The sequence below is a fragment of the Arachis ipaensis genome, chromosome B09, assembly GCF_000816755.2.
Source record: "Arachis ipaensis cultivar K30076 chromosome B09, Araip1.1, whole genome shotgun sequence".
NCBI classification, from domain to species: Eukaryota; Viridiplantae; Streptophyta; class Magnoliopsida; order Fabales; family Fabaceae; genus Arachis; species Arachis ipaensis.
Genome location: NC_029793.2, coordinates 35983795 through 35994910, shown reverse-complemented (window position 1 = coordinate 35994910; position 11116 = coordinate 35983795).

The window sequence follows — 11116 nt, the reverse complement described above, 5'->3', positions numbered from 1 at the left end:
AAGACATTTCGGATGACAAGCGCGTGAAACTTATAGCAATCAAGTTGAAGAAGCACGCGTCAGTATGCTGGGAGAATCTCAAGCATCAGCGAGGAAGAGAAGGACAGAGCAAAATCAAGTCATGGGATAAAATGTGCCGTGAACTAAGGAAAAAGTTCCTCCCATAGCACTACAGGCAAGAAGTCTTCATCAAATTTCACAATTTGAAACAAAAATCATTGACTGTGTAGGAATACACTATGGAATTTGAAGAACTTCTTATGAAGTGTGACATTCAAGATCCTGAAGAATAGATTGTTGCTCGCTACTTCAGAGGGCTTAATGAAAACATTGCAAACATTGTTCAACTACAACTATTCTGGACATTGGATGATGTTACAAGACTAGCATTGAAGGTTGAAAAGCAAATAACACAGAAGAAGAACAATCGCTTCTCAAAAGAAAGGGGGTGGTTAATTTCCTAAAACAAAAATGGACTTTACAACAATCCTCTAAGATAAGTGATAAACCATTATTTTATGGTCTATATTATGTTTAATTGTGTGGTTTTATCAAATCTTTACCCACTTATTCATATCATTAGCATGTATTTACAATTCCTTCCCAAAATTACTCCATGGTTGAAAACTTGCTTCCTAGAGAATTTTAATTATGTATTTTAATTCTCCTTTATTCCATTCGATGCCGTGATCTGTGTGTTAAGTGTTTCAGGTTTTATAGGGCATGAATGACTTGGAGATTGAAAAGGAGGCTTGCAAAAATGGAAGGAACACAAGAAATTAAGGAGATGACCAGCGAGAAGCGACGCGGACGCATGGCTCACGCGACCACGCGAAATGGAGAAATCAGAGTGACGCGCTCGTGTGCCTGACGTGAACGCGTGAATTGGAAGCTGCACGAGTGACGCGAATGCATGGACGACGCGCACGCGTGGCAAGGCGAAACACAGGATAACGCGAACGCGTGGATGACGCGATCGTGTGACGTGCGCGATCTGTAGAATTTGCAGAATTCGCTGGGGGCGATTTTGGGCCATGTTTTGACCCAGTTTTTGGCCCAGAAAAGCAGATTAGAGCCAGGAAACATGCAGAGACGAGGAACAACATTCATTCCGCATAATTTTAGTTTTTAGATCTGAATTTACTCTTCCTCTAGGTTTTCTCTCTACACATTCATAGTTCTTAGGATTTTGATTTTTATTGCTTTTTGGATTGGGATATTGAGAAGAGTTATTACCTCCGCCAAGACTTCATCATTCTAGTTTGTTTCCTTACTTGTCACTTACTCTTTCATATCTTTAATTTGTTCAGAATTACTATTGGATTATTTTTAGAGTTTATTAATACAAGAACTATTTTCATTTTTTATTGATCTTTTTTATTATTATTTATCATGTCTTCCTTTATTTCCCTTTCTTATTTCGTGAATGTTACATTCATGATGAGCGAGTAGTTCCATAACTTGATTGGGAGTTGGTTGAAAGGAGAACCTTGAGTTGGAATGCTCAAGAGTAAAATTATAATTGAATTTATCGTTGGGTCACCCTCTGGTCACTGATGCTAGTCCTTCCCAAGGGAGAGGATTAGAACTTGTGAATAGAAACTAACTTCCAACTTGCTTGACTTTCCTTTATCTGGTAAAGGATAACTGAGCAGAACAACCTTCAATTATCAATTAATCTTGGGAGAACTCCAACAAGGATAGGACTTCTGACTAATCTACTCCCGGTCAAGGTTTTTCATTTAAATTACATAGATTCTCTGATTTAATTTCCTGGTTATCAACTCAAAACCATTTTTGAAAACATCTGATTAATAAAATAGCACATCTTTCTGCAACTCGTTGGGAGACGACCTGGGACTCATACTCCTAGTATTTTAATTCTAATTTTGTGACAACCCTTCTAAATTGATAAGCAGATTTTTGTTGGTTAGGAACTGTACTTGCAACGTATCTCTTATAATAATTTCTTAACCCGCCAATTTTTGCCACGTCAATTTTTGGCGCCGTTGCCGGGGAGGTGCAATAGAGTGCTAAGTTATTGATTGGAATTTATTTATTTGCATTTTATTTTATTTTGCTACTATGAGCTGCATGTTTCTTTCATTAAATGATGCGTTCACTTTCTGATCCAAGCTTGCCAGTATTTGATCCTAAGATTGAAAGAACTATTTCACGTATAAGGCAAGCTCGGCGTCGGTTAGTCCTCTCCGAGGGCAAATCTGAAACGTCACGTAAGGAAGAAACAAGCTCCCATTCTACTGATTCGGTTGATTTATGTACAGGTGACATGGCAGCACCTAGGAGAGTTACTATCCAGGAAGCTGGAGCCCCTGATTTTATAATGCAACCGTTTCAAGCGCATCACCCAGTGGTGGCTGCAGATTTTGAAATAAAGACTGCACTACTCAACTTGATGCCTAAGTTTCGTGGCTTACCTGCTCAAGAGCCTATCAAGCACCTTAGGAATTTCCAAGCAGCCTGTTCTACTGTCAGGCGCGATGGTGCAGATGAGACTTCTATTTTGTTAAAAGCATTCCCATTGTCTCTTGAGGGAAAGGCGAGAGAGTAGTACTACACTCAACCCGCAGCAACTATTTCTGACTGGAATACGCTTAGAAGAGAATTTTTGGAAAAATTCTTTCTAGCTGAAGTTACTGAAAAACTAAGGAAAGACATTTCCATGATTGTTCAGGATGAATCCGAGACTCTCTACGAATACTGGGAGCGCTTCAACAATCTGATGCCAGGGCATCTTGGCCAGTTTCACTGACCTTTTCTTTACCGTTTTTAGGTTAGTTTCATGCATTTCTTTAGGAAATAAGCTAGTTTTGGGTAGATATTCACCTATGCCTTGATTCAAGCATACATTGTGAATTTTACATAATTTCATGAGGATTTTGGATAAGTTTAGTGACAAATATTATGTTGCATTACCCATGACTTGGACTAGAGCTTTGATGCACTTTATTGCTTGATTTCAGGACCAAAAGGAAGCAAGAAAAGGGGAGGTAACTTGCAAGGTTAATGAGAAAAGTGATTGCCAATAACACTCTCAAAAAGCCATCAATGCCCACGTTAGAGAGTCACGTTAACTAAGTTAACGTGAACTCTAACGTGGAGAAGAGAAGTTGAGCCAACGTTAATGACACTTAACAAAAATGAACTTGATCCGGAGAATTGTAACATCTCCTAAGTCCAATGAACTCCCCATCTCTGATCTTACCCATTCTCTTTAATTTCTGACATTTACTTTTATGAGCAAAATCCCCCATTCCCATTTACAATTATGTAATTTATTTTCAGTCATTTACTTCCAGTCCTTTAATTCTAGCATTTACTTTTCTGTTATTTACATTCCCGCCATTTTATTTTCTGCAACTCTCAACCCAAATTCTGGATTCGCTCAACTAGAACATTCTTCTAATTAAAGTTGCTTGATCAATCAATCCCTGTGGGATTCGACCTCACTCTATTGTGAGTTTTTACTTGACGACAAATTCGGTACACTTGCCGAAGGGAGATTTGTTGAGAGACAAGTTTTCCGTACATCAAGTTTATGGCGCCGTTGCCGGGGATTGATTGTGCATCAACAATGATTAAATTGAAAGATCACTAGATTGAGCATTTTTATTTTGTGAATTTCATTTTTCTGTTTGAGTGATTTACTTTTTGTTTTAGTTAAACTTCTTCCCTTCCCCCTCTACTCTGTTGTTTTTCTTTGTTATTTTTAATTCTGTTTGCTAACCCACTAACTGTTTGATATATTACATCACCCACAACTAACAGCAATTTTGACACAAATACTGTCTGCACCGATTTTCTTTGCTTGTACTTGTTGGTTGTATGACAGGGAGAAGAAGTGGGGCTTCAACTTCCTTTGATTCTGAACCTGAGAGAACCTTCCTTAGACAAAGGAGGGAGGCAAAAGAAAAACGTGTAGTTGGTGCTGAAGAAGAGGAGGAACACTTTAAGGAATACTTTGAACCTAACATGGAAGAAAACATGGAAAATCATCATGAAGAAGAGACTCACAACCATGGCAGAGGAGGTGGAGCAAATCATGCTGGGGAGGATAGAAGAGTTTTGGGCTCTTACATCAATCCAAACCCAGGCAATTGCGGAAGTAGCATCCAAAAGCCAACAATCCATGCCAACAACTTTGAACTTAAACCACAGCTCATCACCCTTGTTCAAAACAACTGTTCGTTTGGAGGAAGTGTTCAAGAAGACCCCAATCAACATCTAACCACCTTCCTGAGTGTAGATGCTCTGTTGGCCCAAAACAAGCTCATCACCCAGTAGCTGGCTGACCTCACCATGAAGATGGAGAGGAACCAAGTAGCAGCAATCTCATCTTCATCAACAATCCAAGAAGGAGTGAATGAAGAAGCAGAGGGGAGTCAGGAGCAAGCCAACTACATTGGGAATTCACCAAGGAAAAACTATTATCCATACTCCAAGGCTTACAACCCTGGATGGAGAAACCACCCAAACTTTGGGTGGGGAAGTGAGCAAGATCAAAACCAAGACCAGAGACGTTACAACTCCAACAATAATGCAGCTCACCAGCAATTCACCCAGAGGACATCTCAACACCCCCACAACAACACGTCTCCACACACTTATCAAAACCAAAACAGCACGTCTGCTCTGAATCACTCATCAATTGATGACAAGCTCTCTAAGATTGAAGCCTTACTTGAAGGAATATGCCAAGAGATTCAAGAAAATAAGGTGTTCAAAGAGGAGGTGCGAGCCAATATTAAGAACCAGGGAGAGACCATTAGGAAGCTGGAATTCCAGGTGGGATATTTAGCTGAGAAGATTCCCAAACCTACTGATAGCTTCCCAAGTGACACGGAGAAAAACCCCAAGGGAGAAGCAAAGAAAGTAAGATGGAAAGATTGCAAAATGGTCACTACAAGTGAACAAGAGATTGAAGACAAGCAAGGCAAAATGTGCAAACAACCTGAAGTCAACTCAACAAAGAAGGAGGATAGAGATCACAAAGAACCAGAAATCTCACAACAATAGCTGCTGAAGCTCTATGCACCATTTCCTCAACTGCTCAATGGTGCTGTGGGAAAAAGAATATACTCAAGGTTCCTAGACTTGTTTGCATCTCTGCATGTGAACATACCATTCATCAAGGCAATTCAACAAATGCCTGCATTCATCAAGTATATGAAGGAACTTCGTCCCAGGAAAAGCTCACTCAAGGAAGGACAGACTATAGTGATGAACAAGGAATGTAGTGCCCTTATTCAACCTGAGTTGCCTACAAAAAGAAGAGACCCAGGAAGTTTTCATATCCCTTGTGCCATAGGTGAAAATATGTTCGACAGAGCACTATGTGATTTAGGGGCCAGCATCAACTTACTGCCCTTATCCCTGGTGAAGATGTTGTAGATCAATGAGATAATACCCACAGATGTAATCATCAGACTGGCTGACAAAACTCAGAAGTAAGCAATAGGAGTGGTGGAAAATGTGTTGCTAAAGGTTGGGAAATACTTTCTCCCAACAGACTTTGTCATCCTGGACATGAAAGAGAGTCACACCCATCCAATCATATTGGGAAGACCATTCCTAGCTACGGCCAGAGCACTTATCGATGTAGAGAAAGGGGAGCTAATATTGAGAATCCATGATGAACGACTCAGCTTCAATGTTTTCAAACTCTCACAAGAAACAGATCAAGAGGACAAGGAACTAAGCACAAATGATAATGAGACACTGAAGGAGGAAACAAGCACTGAAGCACAGCCAGTTCATTCTGAGACCCTCTTAACTGACAAACAAGGAAAACAGCAATTGCCACAGCTCAAGGAAAAGTTGGAGGAACCCAAACCTCTAGAGGCAGGTGAAGACAGCATCACAACTCCTTGGAGAAAAGAGGTCACCAAGGAGAAGGCAACCTCAAAAGAAACAAAGAAGAAGGTACCAAGGAAATGGAGGAACAAGAAGATCCCTACGGAAGACTTCTCTCCAGAGGATAGAGTGGTCTCAGCTTACTTCCCAGATCTCCCCCTAATCTCCCTACTGTACCATCTCAGTTACCCAAGGTCTTCACTATCAACAGAGTTCTTTCCCTGGAACATGTAGAGATCATTGATCCAACCAATGGATACAAGTCCACAGCAAGAGGGGAGGACTTTAAGCACTACCAACCACCATGATGAAGGAAAAACGTCAAGCTAGTGACGCTAAAGAAGCGCTTCATGGGAGGAAACCCATGTTTTATATGCTTTCAGATGATAATGAATAAGTCAATCTTTATGAGCTTCAATCCAAACTTAACAAACAATTGGTGAAAATCTTCTTATGCAGAATATAGTGAGGAACAAGTTTGGTGTTCAAAGCAAACCAAGACGCACGCTAGTCTTGGAAGCTTTAAACACAAAACTTTTCATCACATTGCTTCAAACTAAGTTTGGCGTCACCCCATGGTGCCACCAAAATGCATATAAGGAACCACCAATAGTTAGTTAGTTAGTTGGAATTCATAAATAAACAATCAAATCCTTTTTTCCCTTTTATTAATATTAGCCATAAAATTCATATGGTCATTTTAATATCTTTTCTTACTTTACTTAGTTTGTCTTTATAGGAAAGGAAAAGGAGCATTAAAAGGGATAGATTGGACAACCAAACAAAGAAGGTTCGGACACCACAAAAGGAAGGGTTACACACTTGTTCTAAAGAGGGAATACATTGGAAAATGTTGCCATGCAACATTGAAAAAATGGGACCCCTAGAAGACCGAGCAATCCTATCATAAAGTGATGATCCTTGTCTTCTAGCCATGCATAACCCCAACCGTCCATCAAGTGACCACATCATCAATCTACACCCTCCATTCTCTCACAACTTCTCTATATAAACGACCCTTGTCCGTATCACCCTTGATTGTCATCACACACCCTTCACCACTCTTCATTTCGGTACAATACACCCCCTATCCGATTATAAACATTCCTCCCCTCACTCTCCTCACTGCCATAAAACCCTAAACAACCAAAAGTCTCCACAACCTTACCACCTTCACATATTAATCCTCATTCATGGCATCTTCAAGTTCTAAGAGAAGAGAGGGGAAGGAACCCATGGAAGAACACCCATATGATGAGAAGAGATTTAGAAGCTTGCATCATGCATTGCAATACGGGTGGATGGTTGATAAGGAAATCATTTATGAGATGGGATTTCAAGTTAAGAAGACTGAATGCCCCGAAATCACAGAGAAGGTAGAAAGGAGAAGATGGGAGCTCCTCACTGACCCGGTCACTAAGGTGAATACAAATCTCATAAGAGAATTTTATGCAAATGCAGTCAGATATGATAAGAAAGATGAGTCATATACAAGCTTTGTGAGAGGAACAATGGTGGATTTTGGTCCCATGAGTGTAATGAGGGCATTGAAGCTACGGTCTATACCGTTTGAAGAAGAAAGTTATCACTCAAGATTGGAAAATAATACCAATTATGACCAGCTTCTACGAGACCTTTGTGTACCAGGAGCTGACTGGGAAAGGGGTGCTGGAAATAAACCAAAGTTCATTAAGAGAACAGACCTCACTCCTGAAGCCAAGGGGTGGTTCGAGCTAGTGAAGAGGTCTATTCTCCCAGCTACAAACAACTCGGAGGTGAATCTCGAGAGAGCAACAATGGTGCATTGTATACTCAAGGGAGGAGAAATCAAAGTTCATGAGATCATAGCTCAAGGCATTAGAAAGATGGCAGAGAAAAGCGACTCAAGAGGAACATTAGGTTACCCCAGCACTATTTACCGAATATGCAAGAAAGCTAGGGTGGTTTTTGAAGATGAGGACCCCGTTTGGATAAAGGAAGGTATTCCAATAACGGTCCGAAGGATGAATGCTGCAGCATCCCCCTTGCCTCAACGGAAGCAAAGAAAGAGGACAGCCCCTCAAGTAGTGGACGGCCAAGTCTCAGAGGGTCAAGCATAACAGACCTTGGACATGCACCAATTGTAGGAGGCCATTGATAGCTTATCTAGACAATATTTGAAAAGCCAAGGAGCACAGAAAGAGCTTCAACTACAGATAATGGGGCAGCAAGAGGAAACACTTTCAAGATGGATGACTCAGCAAGGTGAGTGGCAAAGGCAAATGATGGAACAGCAACTAAACCAAGGACAACAATGGGGAGAAGCATTCAACAGGATGGAACAAAGGCAAAACGAGCAACAAGAATCCACCCAGAGGCTAATCACATCCTTACTTCCCTTTCTTGTAAGCTTGTCCCTTTAAATCAAATAAAAAGAGAATGATTGTTTTCAAAAGACCAGAGTAGAGTTCATATTGTGGAAGTGCATTCATGAATCTTTGGGGTAGTCATAAGCTAGCTAAGTTGGTTCAACCACAAGGCTGGGATGACAATTATCTGGCCTGAATACTTTGCTTTGGAGACACTCATGAGACTAAGTTAATAACAAGATCCTAAGAAGAGAAAAGGGAAAGAACAATGGAAGTGAAAAACAAAAGAAAAAGAGTAAGCAATAAGGCTAGGCATCAATGGTTTTAATCTTGAGGCAAGTGTCTGTGGTGCTCCTGTGTGAGGGATCTACTTGAATGAATAAGCTCTTAGGGGTGCCTTATCACTTGGTAACTTGGGTTAACTAACTCGGGATTATCAGCTGAAAGTCCACTATCAAGAGTAACCTTCACTACAGAACACTTAGTAACCCAAAGAGGTGCTGGACACCAAGGTTTCAAGAAAAGAAAATAAATAAACTAAATGCCTGTAGTGTGTATGTATGGGGGATAGGCTTGAGGGAGTAAGTCCTTAGGGGTGTCTCAACACCTAGCACCTTGAACCAACTGGTTCGGGAGTGTTGGCTGAAAGCTTATCTTAAAGAGTTGCCCCCTTACAGAGCACTTAGCCTAAATAACACAAACAACCCTTGAAATAACAATAAAAGGATCAATGAATAAAAGTCTCATGGGATATAAACAAAGTAAGTGTTTATGGACATGATAAAGGTCTGAAAGCCAGTAATGGAATGAACCTAAGATGCTATACATGAAACCACCATAAAATCAGTAACATGACTTCCACAAGAATGACTCACTCCTCTGAATATTCCATTCATCATTCTCTTGTTCCAGTACTTGCTTAGGGACAAGCAAGCTTTAAGTTTGGTGTTGTGATGCCAGGGCATCTTGGCCAGTTTCACTGACCTTTTCTTTACTGTTTTTAGGTTAGTTTCATGCATTTCTTTAGGAAATAAGCTAGTTTTGGGTAGCTATTCACCTATGCCTTGATTCAAGCATACATTGTGAATTTTACATAATTTCATGAGGATTTTGCATATGTTTAGTGACAAATATTATGTTGCATTACCCATGACTTGGACTAGAGTTTTGATGCACTTTATTGCTTGATTTCAGGACCAAAAGGAAGCAAGAAAAGGGGAGGTAACTTGCAAGGTTAATGAGAAAAGTGATTGCCAATAACACTCTCAAAAAGCCATCAATGCCCACGTTAGAGAGTCACGTTAACTAAGTTAACGTGGAAGTTAACGTGACTCTTGGGGGTTGTGTGGTTGCTTCAACGTTAGTGACAATGTTGAGTGGCACTAACGTTGGCTTCTCTTCCCCCCTTAACGTTAGAGGCCACGTTAACCTAGTTAACGTGGGTTTTAACGTAAGGCAAAGGGGTGCATTGGAACGTTAGTGACAATGTTAAGTGTCACTAACGTTCTCGAAGGTTAACAAGGCAACGTTAAAAGCCACGTTAACCTAGTTAACGTGGCTTCTAACGTGGCCATCTTTAGCCATCCCAACGTTAGTGACAATGTTGAGTGTCACTAACGTTCTCGAAGGTTAACAAGGCAACGTTAAAAGCCACGTTAACCTAGTTAATGTGAGTTTTAACGAGAGGCAAAGGGGTGCATTGGAACGTTAGTGACAATGTTAAGTGTCACTAACGTTCTCGAACTTATACTCTCACTAAATATTAACACCCCTAACGTCCTGAGCTGAAGTCTCTGCCCACTTAGCACTTTCTCTCTGCAAGTAAAGCCAAGCCCAAATAAAGAAAAGAACTGCTTCAAACTCAAGATCCAAAGGCCCAAGACTTGAAGAGTAAACTAGAAGCTGAGAAGAGTAGTATATATAGGAGTAGCTTTGAATTGTAAAAGGAGTTCTGGAGGCTGAAAAAAGAGAACTACTCTCTGTATGTTACTTTCTTTGCAAATTCTTGTTTTATGATGTATTCTCTATCTTTGTTTTCATTTTCAAGAGCTATGAACAACTAAACCCCTTTCATTGGGTTAGGGAGCTCTGTTGTAATTTGATGGATCAATACTAATTTTCATTATTCTTCTTCTATCTTTCCTCTTGATTTTACTTGAAAGCTTTTGATCTTCATCCCATTGAGTAGTTATCTTGGAAGAGAAGCTGTTCAAACTTGGATCTCTTTTGAACCTTGAAAGAGGAATGAAGAGATCAAGCTAGAAATGCTTTCTCATGCTAGACCAAATTGGGTTTGGTATGTGACTATAACCCTCTCAATACTTGATTTGGGAAATGCATGTGGTATAATCAGTGACCAAACTTCATCTCTTCTCATGAGCAATTGACCAAGGAATTGGCTATTGATCAAGATTTGAGAGATTGAATTGCAAAAAATTGTAATTCAATCACTTAAGATTGCCAAGGAGATCAATGAGTGCATTGATTGAGGAAGAGATGAAAATGAACTTGATCCGGAGAATTGCAACATCTCCTAAGCCCAATGAACTCCCCATCTCTGATCTTACCCATTCTCTTTAATTTCTGCCATTTACTTTTATGAGCAAAATCCCCCATTCACATTTACAATTCTGCAATTTATTTTCAGTCATTTACTTCTAGTCCTTTAATTCTAGCATTTACTTTTCTGTTATTTACATTCCCGCCATTTTATTTTCTGCAACTCTCAACCCAAATTATGGATTTGCTCAACTAGAACATTCTTCTAATTAAAGTTGTTTGATCAATCAATCCCTGTGGGATTCGACCTCACTCTATTGTGAGTTTTTACTTGACGACAAATTCGGTACACTTGCCGAAGGGAGATTTGTTGAGAGACAAGTTTTCCGTGCATC